Genomic DNA, 20,240 nt, shown 5'->3' with positions numbered 1-20,240 from the left:
TATACATGGCTCTGCTCCCACGCTCCCATCCTGTATACATGGCTCTGCTCCCACTCTCCCATCCTGTATGCATGGCTCTGCTCCCACTCTCCCATCCTGTATGCATGGCTCTGCTCCTACTCTCCCATCCTGTATATGTGGCGCCCCTGAGGCTTCAGTCGCCACAGAGGTACTGCACCTTCTCCTAAAGGTGTAGTGCCCAACCATCCAGGTAGGCTGGGAACTCCTGACCACGCTCCACACCTGTATTCCACACACAGGATAGTTCAGTGGGGCCACCTAACAGCTTCATGCTGGGGGTTAACAGAGCACCCCTCGTGGAACCCTGCTTCGTAACACGAGATGTGCTGGGAGGCGGGTGGAGAGAGATGATACAAAAGAGTGGGAAGAGTGAAAGTTAGTGGTTAGTTGGTTAGAGGAGAGAGAAGAGAAAAGGGTGTCTGAGGGACGTGATGCAGCAGGTCCCAGTGATCTGGGCTGCTGGCACGAGAAAGACCAGAGAATGAGACTGATAAGATTGATAACCTAACCTTCCATAAGAGAGAGAGAACAGATCGGAACGAAGGAGAATAGAAGGATGGTGGGAAGCAGGTTGAGAGAGAGAACCCTTCCAGTCCAGAGAGCGCAAAGGCCGGGGCCCGGTCCCCGAGGTTGATTGGATCTTTATGTCCGGCAACAGACACCGGAGGAGTAGTGAGCCGCTAACGCCTTGCTCCCATCATAGACTTGGGACACAACAGCAACTGAATAGAAAGCCGGAACGCAGAGTGGAGTCCCCGAAGCAGGCTACAGCTGTCTGTCATACAAGTAAAGACTAGGAACACCTAGAGAGAGGCATTCCAGGGTAACTAAGTACTGGAGTGCTTCGCACCTAAAGGCGCATTGGAGGAGTCGTTCAGTAAGGTACATGTTGGCGGAGTGTGGAAGGGAGAATCCTATCCTGCCTGGAGGTTGGCTGGAGCCCTGACCTGGAGAACACAGTACGGAGGCAGGCAGTTGTGTGAACTGCAAACAGTGAGTAAAGCTTTGGAACCGCATACTCGGGTGTCGTCCAGTTATTCCCGCACCACTACACCTGGGTACCAGCCTCCATACCATTCTGCGCCTCTCCTCAGCCATTGCACCTACACTGCCCTGGGACTACAGCTCCACCTGTGGGGAGCTATACCATCTCTGCTGCACCACACCATCAGTCCCAGCGGATCTGTATGCAGCGTTGGCTTACCATCTCATTTGCCAAACACCACAGGTGGCGTCACAAACTCTTCATATAAACTTTAACACCATTAACATCACCGCCATTGATATTGGGAGCCCAGGGCCACGGACCGGGTCACTGCTGCTGTGACACCTTCCCGCCTTGACACCGGCCCGGTACCGAGTACCCCGCTGCCCTGGGTGTGCGAGGGAGACCCATATACATGGCTGTGCTCCCACCCTTCCATCCCGTATACATGGCTCTGCTCCCACCTTCCCATCCTGTATACATGGCTCCCCTGTCCCATCCTGTATGCATGGCTCCGCTCCCACCCTCCCTCCCTTGTATATATGGCTCTGCTTCCACTCTCCCTCCCTTGTATATATGGCTCTGCTCCCACTGTCCCTCCCTTGTATATATGGCTCCGCTCCCACTCTCCCTCCCTTGTATATATGACTCCACTCCCACTCTCCCTCCCTTGTATATATGGCTCCGCTCCCACTCTCCCTCCCGTGTGTATATGGCTCCGCTCCCACTCTCCCTCCCTTGTATATATGGCTCCGCTCCCACTCTCCCTCCCTTGTATATATGGCTCCGCTCCCACTCTCCCTCCCTTGTATATATGGCTCCGCTCCCACTCTCCCTCCCTTGTATATATGGCTCCGCTCCCACTCTCCCTCCCTTGTATATATGGCTACGCTCCCACTCTCGCTCCCTTGTATATATGGCTCCGCTCCCACTCTCCCTCCCTTGTATATATGGCTCCGCTCCCACTCTCCCTCCCTTGTATATATGGCTCCGCTCCCACTCTCCCAGCCTCCCTTGTATATATGGCTCCGCTCCCACTCTCCCAGCCTCCCTTGTATATATGGCTCCGCTCCCACTCTCCCGGCCTCCCTTGTATATATGGCTCCGCTCCCACTCTCCCGGCCTCCCTTGTATATATGGCTCCGCTCCCACTCTCCCTCCCTTGTATATATGGCTCCGCTCCCACTCTCCCTCCCTTGTATATATGGCTCCGCTCCCACTCTCCCTCCCTTGTATATATGGCTCCGCTCCCACTCTCCCTCCCTTGTATATATGGCTCCGCTCCCACTCTCCCTCCCTTGTATATATGGCTCCGTTCGGCTCCCCCATCTTCCCCCCATCATATTTACCCTCACGTCGCTGAACTTCCCTCCCTGCATCTCGCGGCGCTTCAGCTTCTTCCTGTGCGGAGTGGTCACGTGCTACCGCTCATTAAGGTGCATGAATATGGACGCCACGCCTATGGGAGAGGAGTGGCGTCCATATTCATGACGTTAAATGAGCGGTACACTTGACAGCTCAGCGCTGGATGAAGCCGCCACGCTGACAGGGACTGCTATGCAGGGTGAGTATCAGCTGCTACACAGCCGCCAGCTCCCCTTGTGTCTGCAGACCGGCAAGAGCAGTGCAACGGCCCGGTGCTGGACGTGGACCGGTGGTTGGGGACCCATGCTCTACACTACACGCAGCGAGCCCCCAAGACAGCACCCGCCGGAGCGCTGCAGTAATGTACTCAGTAGTGGGATTCAAATTTTTAACAACAGGTTCTGTGTTTGTGTGTAGGAAAGCCACACCCATTTTAAGCCACACCCATTATTAAGCCACACCCATTTACATGCACCTTTTCATCAAACATATACAAGTAGGGGCGCAGTCAAGGAGCTGTTCCCTATAGGCAGCACAGGTCCCCAATAGGCAGCATTGTTCCCCAATAGGCAGCACAGGTCCCCAATAGACAGCATTGTTCCCCAATATGCAGCACAGGTCCCCAATAGGCAGCATTGTTCCCCAATAGGCAGCACAGGTCCCCAATAGGCAGCATTGTTCCCCAATAGTCAGCATAGGTCCCCAATAGACAGCATTGTTCCCCAATAGGCAGCACAGGTCCCCAATAGGCAGCATTGTTCCCTATAGGCAGCACAGGTCCCTAATAGGCAGGCACAGGTCCCTAATAGGCAGGCACAAGTCCCCAAATGGCAGGCATAGGTCGCTAGTAGGCAGCACAGGTCCCCAATTGGCAGGCACAGGTCCCTAATAGGCAGGCACAGGTCCCTAATAGGCAGGCACAGGTCCTCAATAGGCAGGCACAGGTCCCTAGTAGGCAGCACAGCACAGGCCCCCAATAAGCAGCAGCACTGCACATATACAGTAACTTACCTGGTGTTGGCCTGTGTACCATACACGGGCTGAAGTTGTGAGGTGAGGCAGGCGGGCCACCACACACAGACTAGTGTCCTGTCCAGGCTCAGCTCACTGGGCAGCCGCAGGAATCAGTGCGCGGACAGCGGGGGGCCGCCGGGGTGTGCTGACTGCTGTGCTCTGTCCAGTACTAGTCAGCAGACAGAGCAGCAGCATGCGTCGTCACGTATCAATGCGCGCGGTATCCGGCGGGAAGCAGAGCAAGAGTCCTCCTCTGCTCCTTGCCTCCAGGCAGCGCCAGGACATCAGAGGACCGGATCGCGGCTCTAGATCTCCCCGGTTCGGGGAACCGGCTGCTTTTTTAACAACCAGTTCCACCGAACCGGGGAGAACCCGCTGAATCCCACCCCTGAATGTACTTAATTAAATTGCACTACCGGGTAGCGCCGATCGGAGCCGGGGACCTGGGCCCCTATATGGGCCGGGCCCCAAAGCAACCGCTTCGGCTGCTACCCCGGTAGTTACGCCAGTGTCCGTAAGAGAAATTGGCACGCTGCGGTCTGGAAAGACGCGCCCTATGTCCATCTCCTCGGGCATTTTTAAATCCCATCCACAATGTTGTAACATCTGGCCACTGCGGGTTTGACGCAGCACAAGTATGCAGCGTCCAACCCGCAGCAGCTCTGTATCGTGGGCACATACCCTAAGGAATTTTTTCGTCATTTTAAAAAGACGGATACAACATGAATTGTAGAAACTGACACAGAGAACATAAATGGACCCAGCACCATGAAAAAAACACAGACCATTTTTCATGTATGAGAAAATAAATGTGTGAATCCAGCAGAAGTGTCGGTTCACATTACGTTTTTTTTTTCCTGGCATTTTTTCTAAAAAAACTCATTGTAAAAAGTATTAATTAAAAGCTGAAGTGGTTCTTCTTACTAATTTTTATGTAAAATGACTTGCTGTCCATTTGTTTGGGCTTTTGAGCGTCAGTCTTTTTGAAACACCAGGCATTTGTAAGAGGTGACTTGTCCGGTCCTCAGGTGTTTCCCGCCAATGAGTTCCTCCAAACTTTACTATAGGAGTTGATGGGAAGGCTAAAAAAATGTTCAAAAAACGCCTAGGCTTCTTTTTAAGCATTTTTGCCTCAAGAATAATGTGGTAGCGTTTTATTTTTTACTTAATGGATTCCTAAAAGAATTAGAAAATCACTGGAAAACACATTAACCAAGCGCTTGAAGGAAACAACCCAAAAAGTCTAACAAAAATCACTTCAGGCAAAATGCCTCAGGAATAGAGCAATTCCTGAAGAAGCTTCCGCTTGAGAATCGGACATTTTTAATTGCTTGAAATAGACGCAGTGTGAACGCACCCTTAGGCCATGTGCACACATTGAGTATTCGGTGACGTTTTTACCTCAGGATTTGTAAGCCAAAACCAGGAGTGGAACAACTACTGAGGTAAAAGAACTCAGCAAACACTTAAGTGTGCACGTGGCCTTAGTCAGTTTATAAGGAGGCGATAACTTCTTATTGTCAATTACTTTGTCTTTTTAATTATTTTCCCTTTCTTTATTAGAAATGTGTGCAAATCTATGGAATGCCAACATAATATAGTGTTGACAGGAGGGGAAAGCTGTAATACGGGGGTGAGCAGGTGAGACCGTTCTCAGTGACTGGGCGCCACCAACAGCTTGTGTGGAAGTAAAGCTTGCAGGGATTTCTTTTCTACACCGCGCAATGTTACGGGCGGTTCCATTCAGTATTGTGACCCAGGTGAGCCAGGTACGCGGAGGAATCAATGACATCCAACATAATACATTATTCATGAGAAGAAGGGCCGGACCTGGGGGGCCTGCACGTAACCTGCTATAGGGGCGTAGCTTGGGAAGCAGGATGTCTTTCTTTCTATTGGTCAGCCGTTGTAAGGATGTCATGAATATGTAATTAGCCGGCCCCCAGTGGAGGGAACCAGGAAGCGGCTGCGGCCCAGGCGCCTCCCGTGGGACGAGGATCGGGGAGCTGCTGGTCGCGGGGAAGGTGAGCGGGGAATGAGAGTCTAGAGAGCGGCGGAGGCTGCGCGGGTTATAGGCGACCCCGGTAGTGGCCGGGGACGACGTGGGGCAGAGATGGGGGCGGGGCGCACGAGTGGCTGCTGCCGTAGATAAGAGCGCTTCAGTCATATGTGAGTGGCCGGTGATGTGAGGGGCGCCCGGTGTGCTGGGTGGCGGCTGGGTGCCCGGGTGTGGCCGGCTCAGCGCCTGTGTCTTGCCTGGTACAACAGGTGTGTGCCGGTGGGCGGGGGTGGAAGTTCCACGGTGTCACATCCTCCTGTCACCCACCTGCAGAGCTCGTCCACAGGCGCCGCTGCTGGCAAAAGTTTGTTAGTGGCAGTGGACAGAATATGTGGAGAACGGTAACGTGCAGGTGCTGAACTCACATTGTAGGGAGCGACGGCGATCCCTCCCCGCGTCGTCCGGTCCACTGTAGGGAGCGACGGCGATCCCTCCCCCGCGTCGTCCGGTCCCCTGTAGGGAGCGACGGCGATCCCTCCCCCGCGTCGTCCGGTCCCCTGTAGGGAGCGACGGCGATCCCTCCCCCGCGTCGTCCGGTCCCCTGTAGGGAGCGACGGCGATCCCTCCCCCGCGTCGTCCGGTCCCCTGTAGGGAGCGACGGCGATCCCTCCCCCGCGTCGTCCGGTCCCCTGTAGGGAGCGACGGCGATCCCTCCCCCGCGTCGTCCGGTCCCCTGTAGGGAGCGACGGCGATCCCTCCCCCGCGTCGTCCGGTCCCCTGTAGGGAGCGACGGCGATCCCAGTCCTGGATCACTCACTCAGGCCTGTGAACAGCTCAGACAGCACACTAACTACAGACTAGTACCTGTTTTGCACTGTCTGATAGGAGAATCTAGGAAACATTCCTCCAGGTTTTCATATTTTTTTTTTTTGCCTGTGATGAAACTGACTTTAAAAACTGATACATATGAAAACGCATCAGTTACGCACGTGATTTGGATCTGACTTGTACGAACACCCAAAGAACACAGAAAAAATGCATTATTTTACTAAGGTTTTCTTTATTTTCTTCTGCATTTGGTTTACAAACACTAATGCAAAAAACTAGTCTTGATATTCAAGTGTGAGGGTGGCCTGCAGTAAATGTTCTGCACCTAACATTCGATCTGTGCATGTAAGTGTAAATCTTCAAATTCCCATTCCGATTTTCTAGTTAAGAATTTTAATATAGCCGCATATGTTTTGAGATATAGCGCTTACATTTATGGTACTTTGAGGGCAGCTGCAGACGAGTGTTTTCGCTCCATCCAAGAAGAGAAAAATGGTTCCATTGCGCTAATCAGTTTTTTTTTTTTTTGTTTTTTTTCGCTCGCGGATCCATAGACGATCGAGCGAGTGCCATCCTATTCTCTGAGGCAAATCATGTATGCTGCGGTGTTTTATTTTTGCTTGGACCACTCCGTCCTAGTTAGTAATTGGACATATGCATATTTCCATAAAATAACATGGGTACGAGTGTGATGTGTGAATTTAATGGTCGCATACACGAGCCCTTATTGACGCACTTACTGTTTTAGGCTTAGGGTATGGGCACACGTTGCAGATTCGTGTGCGGATTTTTCCACGCGGAATCTGCAGAATCCGCATGTCAAAATGCCTGCATTTTTACACCTACGGATTCCTAGAATGGAATGGGTGTAAAAACGCTGCGGAATCCGCACAAAGAATTGAAATATTGCGGAAAATAAACCGCTGCGTTTCCGCGCAGAATTCTCAGCAGCATGTGCACAGCGGTTTTTGTTTTCCATAGGATAACATGGCACTGTACATCACTTGGAAAACTGCTGCAGATCGGCAGAGGGCCAAATCCCCAACGTGTGCACATACCCTTAGGCTGTGTGCACACGCTGCGGAAAAGGTGCGGATTCTGTAAAATCCGCAGGTCAAAATACCTGCGGTTTTACCTGCGGATTGCTCTGCGGTTTTTCATCTCCTCAATGGAGGAGATGGCAAACCGCAGGGGAATCCGCAGAAAGAATTACATGTCAATTCTTTCTGCGGATTGAAAACCGCAGATAATCCGCGCGGAAAACTCCGCACCGTCTGCACTGCGGTCTTTGATTCCCATAGAGAATCATGCTACTGTACACCGCAGCAAAAACTGCTGCGGGTCCGCAGCGGCCAAAACCGCTGCGGAACCGCAGCAAAATCCGCAGCGTGTGCACACAGCCTTAAGGGTAACCTCATACTTGTCATCACCTCTGTTTATTTTCAACAGCTGAAGATAGACCAAGCTTTTAGACCACGTTCACACGGAATGTAACTTCATGAAAAATCCTGCCCACAGGGCATTTAAGGCTGTATGCCCGCGAACACCTTTTGGCGCTGTGTAATTTCCTTGTGCCAAAAACTCCACATCTTACAGTTCCAGCAAAGGGGACCCATCCCCTTTATTATATAGGGATTTATAGAAATCTTATGCCCACTGTGCTTTTTATATATTTGTCGCTACTTTCACACATCAGGTTTTCGGCGTCAGGCGCGATCCGGCGTCGTGCCGGAATGCCGGATCCGGCAAATGTTTTGTAAAACCTGATGTGCCGGATCCGGTTTTCTGCCGGATCCGTCTTGTTCTTGACAGACAAAACCGGATCCGTCTCATCCGGTTCATCCGTTTTTCTATCCGTTTTTTGACGGATTACGCCGGATCCGGTTTTTAAAATTGACCCTTGTGGCCCCTCAAGGCAGAGTACACTGGCAGGATGACAGAGTGTGAAAGATTTGTGCCCTAACCAAACTTGTGTACCTTCTGGACCAACAGTATATACCTTTGCCAACCAAAGTTGGCTATCTTGTCATGGTCTACTATTTTTAGCTTTAGGCCACAGGTGTGTACCTGGTTGTGTTTTATGCAAAGTATTTCACCTTTTAACAAAAGTTGTGTACATTGTTAGGAAATCACCAACAATAAACACAACTTTTTAGGTGAAATACTTTGCTTCAAACACAACCAGGAACACAACTGTGGCAAAAAGCTAAAATTTACCCACAGTTATATACCTGGTTTTGAATACCTTTTTACCTTTGAAATACCCTGTATTTAACCTTTTTTTTAAACATAGTTCGCCGCAGAAAGAAAAGACAGACAACCATTGTGAAACGATAATTTAACTTTTATTTAAAATTTTTTTTTTTTTGTAAAATGTTTTTAAAGTGCAAAAAACTTTTTTAATAAAGGTTTTAAACCCAATGGGCATTTTTATTAAAAAACACACATTACAAATCTGTGTAGTGTGGGGTGGAAATACTGCTGGAGGGGCTGCAGGACACTTCGACACTGGGTGTGTGGAGAGAGGACTGGGATCGTGGTGGGGAAGGAACAGTTAGAGGTGAAGGTGTGGAAAAAGCTACAGAATGGGTGGACATGTTGGAGGCAGAAGAGGTGGTGGGCGGTGGAGTGGAGGGTTGGGCAGGGACTGTAGGAGCAGATGATGTTGATGGAAAGTTGTATGGGGAAGGAGTTTGGTACGGGGCAGGTTGCTGGTACGGGGCAGGTTGCTGGTACGGGGCAGGTTGCTGGTACTGGGGAGGTTGCTGGTACTGGGGAGGTTGCTGGTACTGGGGAGGTTGCTGGTATGTAATAGGAGGGGGAGGATGGAAAGTGGCTGGAGGGGGTGCAGATGTAATAGGAGGGGGAGGATGGAAAGTGGCTGGAGGGGGTGCAGATGTAATAGGAGGGGGAGGATGGAAAGTGGCTGGAGGGGGTGCAGATGTAATAGGAGGGGGAGGATGGAAAGTGGCTGGAGGGGGTGCAGATGTAATAGGAGGGGGAGGATGGAAAGTGGCTGGAGGGGGTGCAGATGTAATAGGAGGGGGAGGATGGAAAGTGGCTGGAGGGGGTGCAGATGTAATAGGAGGGGGAGGATGGAAAGTGGCTGGAGGGGGTGCAGATGTAATAGGAGGGGGAGGATGGAAAGTGGCTGGAGGGGGTGCAGGTGGAGGAACTACAGTGGTGGGAGGTGGAGGTTGGGAGGTAACCTGCTGTAGAGCATCGTGGCACGAATGCATTACATGCATCTGCTGGGTAGGAGATAGTGTTGCCATGCGCTCCACAACAGACCTGAAAAAGGTGTGGTTTGGCGAAGATCTTGCTTCTGAATGCATGGTTTGCAGAAGTGTCTTCACCTCCAGAATGCTGGAGTTGATCTGCTGAAAGCCTGCGGAGATTTGCTCTGACAAGACTTTTAGACAGTTCTGGAAAGATGCATTCAGATGCAAGAACTCTTGCGCATAACTCTTTTCCTGACCCCTCTGCCGCTGCCGCCCAGTACCCGCAGGTGTACTAGAGGTGGCAGGGGCAGAAGGGTGGGGTAAAGGGAAAGCGATCTCCTCACCAGCAGCTTCATGTAATGTAGGCGGCCACGATGCTCCTGTGCTGGTGGATGGGACAGATGGGTCGAATGTGTGGGAAGGCTGGGAAGGTGCAGATGTACCGGGGCGGTCGAAGTGTCCCTCGGTGCCGGTCTCCTCAGGGATCGCCTCAGAAGGGTCCAATCGTGCAGGCTCCCGAGTGCTGCTCACCGTGCTGTGGAATAAAGAGAAAAAAAAACAATTAAAATACTGACATGGTATGGCCCTGGCTGAAAAAAAAAAGTTACATCTAACATTTTTTTTCACATGTGGTGTGTAATATTTACCTTCTGGTGAGCATTGTTTCCCGGAGGAACGACAGGGCTTGTGCGTACTTGTACTTGCTCCTGCGTCCTCCAGATCCACTCGGGGCCCGCATCTCTTTATTGAACTCCTTCTTGAAACGATCCCTCACAGACCGCCACCGATTCACAATTCTGTTCCCTGAAACGAGAAAGGAGTGGTTAGTATACAACATCAGTGTTTCACAAACTCCAGTCCTCATGGTCCCCAGGGGTCATGTTTTCAGGATTTCCATAGTAAATATAAATCCTGAACACATGATCCGTGGGGACCACGCGGACTGGAGTTCGGGAAACACTGGTTTACATCAAGCAACCGGTACTGTATATACTTACGCTCTTTAATCTGGGCCCGAACATCGAGGTCCTCCCAGCGGCCCACAAGGAGCGAACAGATTTCCTCCCAGAGTCGTCGGGTAACGATAAGGTCAGCGTGGCGGCGGTCAGCCATATTCCAGAGCGGCTCCCTTTGTCTGACGAGATCGATGAGGTGGTCCACATCGAGTCCTCCATCCTCACCGTCAGAGTCGGGAGCACGCTGTGAAGGCTGTTAAAGAAAAAGACAAAAATAACATTAGCCTCCACAAAAGAAATGAAATAAAAAGTGCAAAAAAAACAAAGCAAAAATATGTATACTTACACGCTGGTGACCGCCGCGTTGCTGTCGCCGACGACCCTGGGAGGCACTGCGAGGACCTCTTGGCCGAGCACCAGATTGGGAAGACTAGAGAAGAAAACAAAAAATGTTATGTCTTTGGATGTAGGCATTTGTTTGCTGTGTGTGGTCTGCAGAACATTGTTTTCTATGTGTTGTGTGTAGTGTGATGTTGTGTTTCTGCGTTTGATGCAAAAAACTTACCAATTGTGAGCCCACTCCAGGTGTCTGTCCACCCCTTCCTTCTTCTTCTGGGAGCTCCTCTTCATCTTGTGATTCCTGTTTTGAAATAAAAAGCAATGAATAGACATATATTACAGAGATGATGGATTTTGGAAATAAAAACTTACCGTCAAACGCTGACGATGCGAGGGAGGGCTCCCAGAAGAAGATGTGCTGTCCTGTTTATGGCCAGACTCCATGGCTGTGGGTATTGCTGCTGCTGTTGCTGCTGCCAGTGATGCCATTTCTGCTGCTGCTGCTGCTGCATCTCTTTGGCGGCTGTTGAATAAAGAGAAACAAAGGGCCAATGAATATCTTGATATTCCATGGCCCTAGTTTGGAGGAATGGGGGATTTGATAATTACCGTCTCTCATCTGCTGCTGGACTCCCCTCCTCAGCATGTTCCATTTGCTGCTCCATTTGGGGTGGTGCTGATGGTGCTGCTGCTGCAGATGTCTGCTGCCTTCTCCTGCTCCTGGTTCTTGGCTTGGGTGGCATGTTGGGTGTGGCTGAGGGTCCCATTGTCTTGCTTTTATATATCTCCTGTGGGCAGAGCTACTGAGCATGCTCAGACCAAAAAACCGGATCCGGCGCATTGCAGCGCTCATAGGCTTTCATTGTGTGAAAAAGCCGGACGCGCCGGATCCGGCGTGTCCGGCTTTTTCGCCGGAGACAAAAAACGTTACAGTAGCCGTTTTTTCCAGACGCCGGATCGCGACACATTGCTGGATCCGGCGAAAACCGGATGAAACGCATGGCCATCCGGCGCAAATGCAAGTCAATGGGGGGGAAACCGGATCCGGCATTTCATTTCGCCGGATCCGGTTTCTGTCAAAAGCGCCGGATCGCGCCTGACGGCGAAAACCTGATGTGTGAAAGAGGCCGTCTGCATAAACTGACGGTGCGGGTTTCAGATCCATAGCATGTCAGTTTCGTGTGGGTACACAATTTTATGTGCAGATTTCCCCATATACTGTATTTTGTGTGCTATGATGCACCCCAAACTTTGGCTTGGAAAATGGGAATTTAAAAAAATAAAACGGTGAGGTGTTTTATCGGTAGCCTACTGGGGGTGGAGTTCGGAGGTGCATGGTCGTGTATTCAGGAGTGGGGCGATGCTGCGGCCCCCGGGCTGAGGGGAGGGGGTGTCCAGGCGATGCAAGGCTGCAGGCTCCCATAAGATGTCAGTGCAGGTGAGCGGAGACCCCCTTTTCCATTGATTTCCCTGCGGTGGGCTTCTGGAAAACTGGCGACGGGAGGTGGCGCATGCGCAGATTGAGCTCTTAATCTGCACATTAGATGCAGAAAATCCCCAGGTAAAACATGCATGATGGAAAAGTGTAAAAAACAAACAAAAAACCTCATGTAATCTGCACATGAAAGTATCAATTAAGTTTTGCAAAAGCAAAATACCTGGAATTATCAAAAACAAATCTGCTTTACTGAAAACATCACATACCGTACTAATAGAAACCGCAGAGCTAAAACACATGTAATAAAAAAAAAAAAAAACGTAAGTTGTAAGACTGGTGCAGAAAGTCTGCAACATCAAAAGCTCATCGAGGGAATTTAGTCAAGAAAACCCATGTAAAAAAAACAAAAAAAAACAAACCACAGCACGCGGACATGTGAACATAGCCATTGCACAAGTATCATGCAGTATTTTACAGAACCGGTGAGTAACAAATCTCCTCTACACTCTGCGTGAAAATTGGTGGTACTGATATTAAAATCTGCAGCAAGGCAATTCTTCTTGCAGATCTTTGCTGCAGGTTTCACCCTTTGCAAGGTGGTTTTGGGGAAATCATTATAAAATCTACAACAGTGGATTGACCACAGAATTCGTGCAAAATTCTCTAATGGATCTGTGTGGACAAATTCTCACCACCTGCAGCTAGGCTGTAAGGTTTTTATCACAAACAACCACACTGAGAATGCATCAAAAACTTCTGCAACTGGTCCAATTCATCTCTGGCTTGCAGAAGGGCATCTGATTCCCTCCAAAACAACCGTAGTCTGATGAATGGGAATTATTTTTTTTTTGCTGACATTCCTGTGTAGTGTTCCATCGGATTGTGCTGCAGTTTTGACCACTTCTGCATTGAACTTGGTGAAATCTTGCACCAGAATGAGCATGCTACATGTTTTTTTTTTTTTTTTTTTTTTCCCCGTAATCATGGCAAAAGCCACATTTGTTTTTCTGCAATTTTCCAAAGTTGTGGCAAAACCTTACTGTTCTACTTCAGTTATGTGAACGCAGCCTTAAAATACTTCTTCGCTCAAATGGTGAGTGTCATGTAGATGAAATTTGGTAAAATGAGCATCATTAGGTAATTGCTCTACTCGCTTTCACATTGAATGCGAGTGTGACCGCTGGCGACAGAGGTTGTATGTGTGATCGCCGGTATTGCCCAACTTATTCATTAGGTTTTCCAGACACTTCCTTGCAACCTGTTCATGGACTCCTTTACTTGAATGGCAGCGTTCTGCCCTCAAATTAAACCTGTGGGATGTTTCTTCTCTTTTTATTGTAAATAGCCTCTATCTGTGGAAAAATATGAAATGTATTTGTCACAACACTGGTGAATTAGCCCCCTCCATACTCATTAGACTAGAGTCAGCTGAACCCGACTTTTTCATAGCACACATAGGAGCTCTCGCCTGAGCAAGTGCCGCTGTGTATGGGAGGGACGACTGAGATGGCTGTTGTCTGAATGATTGGCAGAGGCATCGTTCTGTTGACGGCCAGCCTAAGCCATGAACTTGTAGCTCCCTCCGATAAACATTAGATGACTGTTGGCTTAATCATGGTTCAGCTTGACCTCTGGCTTCCCTGATTCTCTAACACAGGAGTGCTCGCTGTGCTGTGGTATCTTCTGTATGGGTATAATTGTGTATTTTCAGATACAGTAGGTCAGGTAGATGTGCCCAAGATCACCATGTGTGGTGGCAAGCCACACAGCCATTGCAGTGCGATCACTACTAATATATTATCAGCAGTGGTGTTAGGCTCTGTTCATATCTGCTAGAGCCTCCATCACAGATGTCCTTATTTTTTATAATAAAAATCAATATATTTTTTTTTTTTTTTTCATCAAGACTACAGCCTGACCCCATTGTAAGTTAATGGGGTCTGTGCTACTGGTGTGAAAGGTCTGGCATTGCTGAGCTCTACCATGTGCAGGATACTAGGTGACAGTTTTTTGCCCAAATGTGTATCACAGTCTAAAAAGCCAGTGAATGAAGACTATTCCTACAAATTAGGTGCCCAAACGATGAAGGTAATAATACTCCCAACACACGATAACTTCATAGAGTATTCCATTCTGCCAACTTTGGCGCAGCAGTTTGCAGAGGGATTGTTCCTGTCTCAGGATATTACAAGAGGTCTGATCCCAACCCCAGCAAGGCTGATCACACAACATCTATGGTCAACCTGATGAACACAAGTGGCTGATTCCTCATCACTGTGTCTATAGTCCTAGTAGAATGAAGGTCATTCTAGTAGAATGGGGGACCTATGGTGTAACTTATGATTTTGGAATGAGATGTTTCACATCCGTATTATGTGGTTACATAAGGTTATGTTGTGTGGCAAAGGGTGGACGCTTATGGCTTTTTTTCTGCAAGCATGGTGTATCATAAGGGTATGTGCACACGTTGAGGATTCTGCTGTGGAACTTTCCGCACAGATTTTGCTAAATCCGCAGGTAAAATGACCTGCGTTTTACCTGTGGACTTAGTGCAGGTTTACTGCGGATTTTCTGCAGTTTTTGTGCAGATTTCCCCTGCGTTTTGACACCTGCGGATTCCTATAATGGAGCAGGTGTCAAAATCTGCAGAAAAGTGACATGCTGCAGATTTGAATTCGCAGCAAATCTGCGTGGAAAAATCCGCAGCATGTGAATGGGGTTTTTCATTTTGGCTTCACTTTAATGGTACTGTACATCACTTGCAGATCTGCGGATCCCGCTGCGGATCCGCAGGGCCGAATCCTGCAACGTGTGCACATACACTAAGAAATGCATAATAAGTTGTAAAGGACTAGGTTAGGTTTCTGTTCCTGCATCATTTTACAGACGCCGCATCACTGACTTTCCTATACCCTTTTTTTGTTTGTTTTTAAATTTTCTTTAATAAATTCAGACCCATCGGAGTAAGGCCGGGGTCACACTAACCGGCGCAAAATACGGTCCGTAGTTTACAGGCGTAATACGGATGAATGACCCCTAAATAGTGCTCCGTATGTCATCTGTAAACAAGGTGTGGTCGCGTATTTTGCGCATGTAAGCATCCGTATGGCGAGATTTTCTCGCAGGCTTGCAAAGTGGACATATAATGGAGCCCTATGACAGGGTTTATAACAAACGAAATAATAGATATAGACACATAGAATGTGTGTGTGTGTGTGTGTGTATATATATATATATATATATATATATATATATATATATATATCTATCCACAAGTCATAAATATATATTTATATTTCACAGAGTTCTTCATAGCAGAGTAGCCGCTAATTAAATTGCCGGCTTCTATCAAATCCTTCCCCAACCCGACGTGAAATGACACATGGTTAAAGGGGTTAATTCGTTGATAAAAAATGCGTGGGCTTCCCATTGCCCTGTAGCGGTGGCGAATGGGTTAATCTAACAAAGGGTTAATGTCACCTTACAATCGAATGGTGACATTAACCCTTTGTTAGATTAACCCACTCGCCACCAATAAAGGGCAATGGGAAGCCCACACATTTTTTAACAACGAATTAACCCCTTAAAATAACAACTACAACTCCCAAATTTTGCACACAAACCCTCATCTAATTATTAGTCAGGGACATATAAAAAAACATGAAATGAAATGCTTTACTGAATGTAAACCATGTATCATTTCATGTCGGGTTGGGGAAGGATTTGATAGAAGCCGGCAATTTAATTAGCGGCTATTCTGCTACGAAGAACTCTGTGAAATAAAAATATATATATATATATTTTATAATGTGTATTCTATGTGTATATATCTATTATTTCTTTCTTTATTAAACCTGTCAGTGTGAGTTTACTGTATCGCGCACTGAATTGCCGGCTTTTCTAAAAGACACCGGGTGCGTATTTCTCGCAAGTCACATGTGTGGTCCGTGTGTAATCCGTATTTTTAGCGCACCCATAGACTTGCATTGGCGTACTACGGCCGTAGTACGCTGACAATCGCAGCATGCTGCGATTGGCACGGACCGTAGAATATGCCCGAGAAATATACGGCTGTTGGGAGCAAACCCATAGAGAATCATTTGTCCGTGTGTAATGCGTGCTTTTAGCGCCTCTCACTCATCCGTATTCCTTGCTAGTGTGACCCCGGCCTTATAAAGCAAAAAACGACTAGATTCTAGTGTACCAGACCTCTACCATTCCAGAGCACCTCCTATAGGTATCGTGCACCTGTCCTAGTCAATAGTACAAGGGTATGATATTAGCTGATCATTCTGGTAACAGCAGGCATGGTGTCACCTCCCAATTTGTGATTGCCCCTTTTATGCCTCAGCAATGTCAAGACAATCCTGGCAATAAACTGATTCTACTGCAATGTGTGAATAGACCCCTAAAAGCTACTACTTAATGCAGAGCTCTTGATGACTGTGATGCAAGGAATCCAGCTACAGGGTGATTGAATAAAAAGGAGGAACAGCCCCTCATAGGGTAAAAATGCTTTGTGATGGGCACATTGCTGGACAAACATGGCTGACTGCTAATTTTTGGCATACAATGGATGTCCTGCCAGTCCGCAAACAACTATACTTGGCTGTTCACCAAAAAATGGATCCACAGGATGCGGAAGAGATTTCTCCTTGCAAACGATCTTGGGTGAAGGTAGGGAGAAACTCTGTTGGCACAACCTTCCAATTATTTACAGTGTAATTTCGGTACCCTAAAAACAAGGTGTGGACACAAAGCATAATTCCTCTATTAATACTATAGAATTTCCAACGTTTAGAGCCTTTTGCCCATAAATACACTAAAGTAGAAGAGTGACTAGAATAAAGTTAATGCCCGAACAGTGTCCATACCCCACACCATATGATGTGCTTAGTGCGCAGATACCTGTAATGCAGCGGCACGTTAAGATATGTTACATGTATGTCGAAAGCGGGCACTATGCCCATGAAGCCGTTTCCAGATGAATGTTTATCGCTGGCTTGCTGCACGTTTCAGCACAGATTTCACCTGGAAGAGATTTGGAGCGCAACTTCGGAATATGTATTTAAAAGCATTGCTGTGGAGTCGGTAAGCCAAACCTCACTCTTCAGTTTCCCCGACTCCCTGATAGGCTGCGTTCCCAGGATCCTGAAGTAGCAGCACTTTGGATGCAGCGCATTTTCGCAGTGTCCAAAATGCTGCGTTCTATTGCATGTAGGTAAATCTGCATGTGTTCACTGAAGCATGCGGATTCACCACTTTCAATACATTCTATTGATTAAATATCTGTTGCAGAGACTTACGTCTCCACAAGAGAAATCGCCATGCTGCGGTCCTGATGCACTACATGTCAGTTTATGCTGTAACATCTGGCTGCTGTGGTTTTGACTTGGTGTCAAAACAGCAGCAATTCCTGATCGAGAGCACATACTCAATTCACTACTGAGCCTGTACGTAAAGTGCGGCACAGATTCATCTCCGCTAAAAGCCCAGATCCTGAGATCAGGAACAGAACAGACATTTATAGGACATTTCATAACTTTCCCAAATTCTTATGAAAACACAACGCACATCCTGCATTGTAAGACTATGCCCAAACTAGACACAGACTCCACTCCACAGCCCTGAAAAAAGTAATGCGTTTCAGGGCATCATGGCCCCCTTTTGTTCCCAAGCCATAGAGTAACCTTATTGAATGCGACCCTTTAATAAATAGAACTGCACTCTATTATTTTTTTTTTTTTCCTAATGGGAGGGATTTTTTGGTATGTGGGTCAAACTGAAAAGTTGGTTTAGTACACTTTGTCCATGAACTGCATTGTGGCTGCCATTAGGTTGTCTGTGTGATCTTACTGACGCGCTCTTTCGTCAGCAGTTTATACATGGCATGAGTAAACGTTACACATAGGATATACATATCTTCCTCACACTACAGTCAGTAGTTTATACAAATAGTTCTTGTGACCATATTAAGACTGGAGTAGTGACTCCTTGTTATGTCTGGCTGCCAAGTATATTTGGGTGATGGAAAAAGCAATGTGAACTCCTGATTGATGGCTTGTATTAAATTGCCATTACCTTTTATAACAACACTGAGTATATAATGGCAAACACTTACTGTATGTATCCCGGCCGTAAATACATCGCTTGACATAGTTTGTATTGATCTGAGGAGCCATCCTGCTTAGTCCTGAGCTGTAATCCTGTTTCTACTGCTTGTTGCAGGAAACGGTCTACAAGCTTGCTTGTTACAGGGAATCTTCCAACCAGGCTTTGCTACCCCATTTGAGAGCAGCGTGATGTAGGGTCAGAGACCCTGATTACAGCAATGTCAGTGGGCTGCTTGTTGCAGGATTGCTAAAATCCCTGTTTTCTCTTCTGTAGATTTAGCAGTTCTCTGAATGTTGAGCTCTGTATAACCCCTCCCACAGCACTGACTGGCAGCTGTTTGTGTATGCTAAGTGTAAGGGAGGGCCAGGACCGTAGTCGTGACCTGTATTCCGGTGGCAGCTGTGCCCAGCCCCTCTCCCTACATGAAACAATACTATGGTCCTCGGCAAACCTGCATCTCCAGACACTTCTTCACCCGGGCACTTCCCAGGCCATAACTGTCCCTCTTCTAGGCGACTCGCATCAATGGAGACATAGTCCGAGACAACTTTTAACATTTTCTTTACTTAGGATTTCGCACGTTACATCAACAGTTGGTACAAAATCACATTTACTTGCTTTCTGATCTTTCCCTTTCTTGCTGTGACTTCTGTGCAGTACACGCCCGGTCTGGTCCGTACTAGACTGCTTCCCAGTGGCTTCCAGGTCTGACCTCACTACAATGTCATTTCCTTCAGCCTGTTTCGCCCCAGGCATGAGTTCATCAGTCACGATGTTTGGCCCCTGGTGGAGCATCTGGCCCGTCTGTACTGATCTCATCGAAGTGCCAACTCCTTTCATCTCCTTAGGGTCCCGTTAAATTTAGCAATGCACCAGCGATCCCGACAACGATATGACCCGATCAGAATCGCTGGTGCATCGCTAAATGATCGCTAGTGAGCTGCCAAACAGGCAGATCTCACCAGCGATGTAACAGCGGTCGTTACTTACCTGTCAGATGGCAGCTCTGATGACGACTTCCTCCCACGTCCATGAGTTGCTCGTCGGCGCCAGCAGGAAGCCGACGACGAGAAATGGACCAGGACGATCTCGCGCGATCAGCGATATCCAGCGGGGGTGCCGGTCGGAGGTATGTGTCACATGTAGCGATATCGCACTAAGTGCTATAACGACTTAATGTTGCATGACTGCCAAACTGTTAGGGCCTGTGTGACAGTCGACTGGTGTACCGGTTCGGATGCCATTTCCAGCCGCGGTACCTCCCGAGCAACTTTCAGCTCCAGTTCTCGCTGAGTTAACAGTTGGGGACTCTGGTGCGCCCGATCTTCGGGCCCGAGACTGCTCTGTAAGCTCTGCACCACCTGTACTCTGCCTCCGGAAGGATGGTCTCTCCATCAGGTGCACGCTTCAGGTCAGGGCAATTTTAAGGTCGGACAGGTGGGAGCCTCCGTTGGTTCCTCGCTGGCTGTTCAAAGCTGGACGCTCGCTTTCTCCTGCCGCCACCAAAACTCAATTCGGCCAACGCCTTGGCAGCTACGCACACAGGAGTGCTGCATCATGGCCAGTTCATGGGTGCAAGACGGTGCTGCAGAGCGTCTTCTGGCTTTCTCTTCAGGGTCCCACCCGTTGTCGGGGGAACCACCTCTTCTCTCCATCACAGTTCAGTAGCAAGGGGCGAGGTCTCCTTCTCTTCAGTCGCTCCCACCAGGGGCGGACTCTGCCATATTGACAGGCCCGGTTTGGCGCCAAAGAGTGACGGCAACGGCCACGAATGACGTGATTCTTGTTTACTTTATCTTTTCTCGCCATTCTCACCGCCACCATCTTAGTTACTGTGAAAGTGTTAGTTTTTCTTCTCCAGTCAAATCCGATGCAATGGTCAAGTTCGGTATAGTCAAACAAACAACAATAGACAATTTCAGCGTTTCTTCGTCATCAGCAATCTTTGGCTCCTGACGGT

General features: G+C 48.4%; 1 protein-coding gene across 1 annotated transcript in view; it reads left to right on the top strand.

Moving 5' to 3' along the window:
• Nucleotides 1-5,252: 5,252 nt before the first annotated feature.
• The window catches only part of LLGL2 (LLGL scribble cell polarity complex component 2), a 168,102-nt gene continuing 153,114 nt past the window's right edge, over nt 5,253-20,240 (top strand). The window contains exon 1 of the mRNA XM_073587996.1: nt 5,253-5,409. The gene's annotated coding sequence lies outside the window, so the exon portion shown is untranslated. The remainder of the gene's footprint in view (nt 5,410-20,240) is intronic.

This window comes from Dendrobates tinctorius, unplaced genomic scaffold (genome assembly GCF_039654945.1).
Source record: "Dendrobates tinctorius isolate UK_male_01 unplaced genomic scaffold, ASM3965494v1 ptg000103l, whole genome shotgun sequence".
Lineage (NCBI taxonomy): Eukaryota > Metazoa > Chordata > Amphibia > Anura > Dendrobatidae > Dendrobates > Dendrobates tinctorius.
The sequence above is the reverse complement of the archived record's forward strand: the minus strand, read 5'-3'. Positions and strand labels throughout refer to the sequence as shown.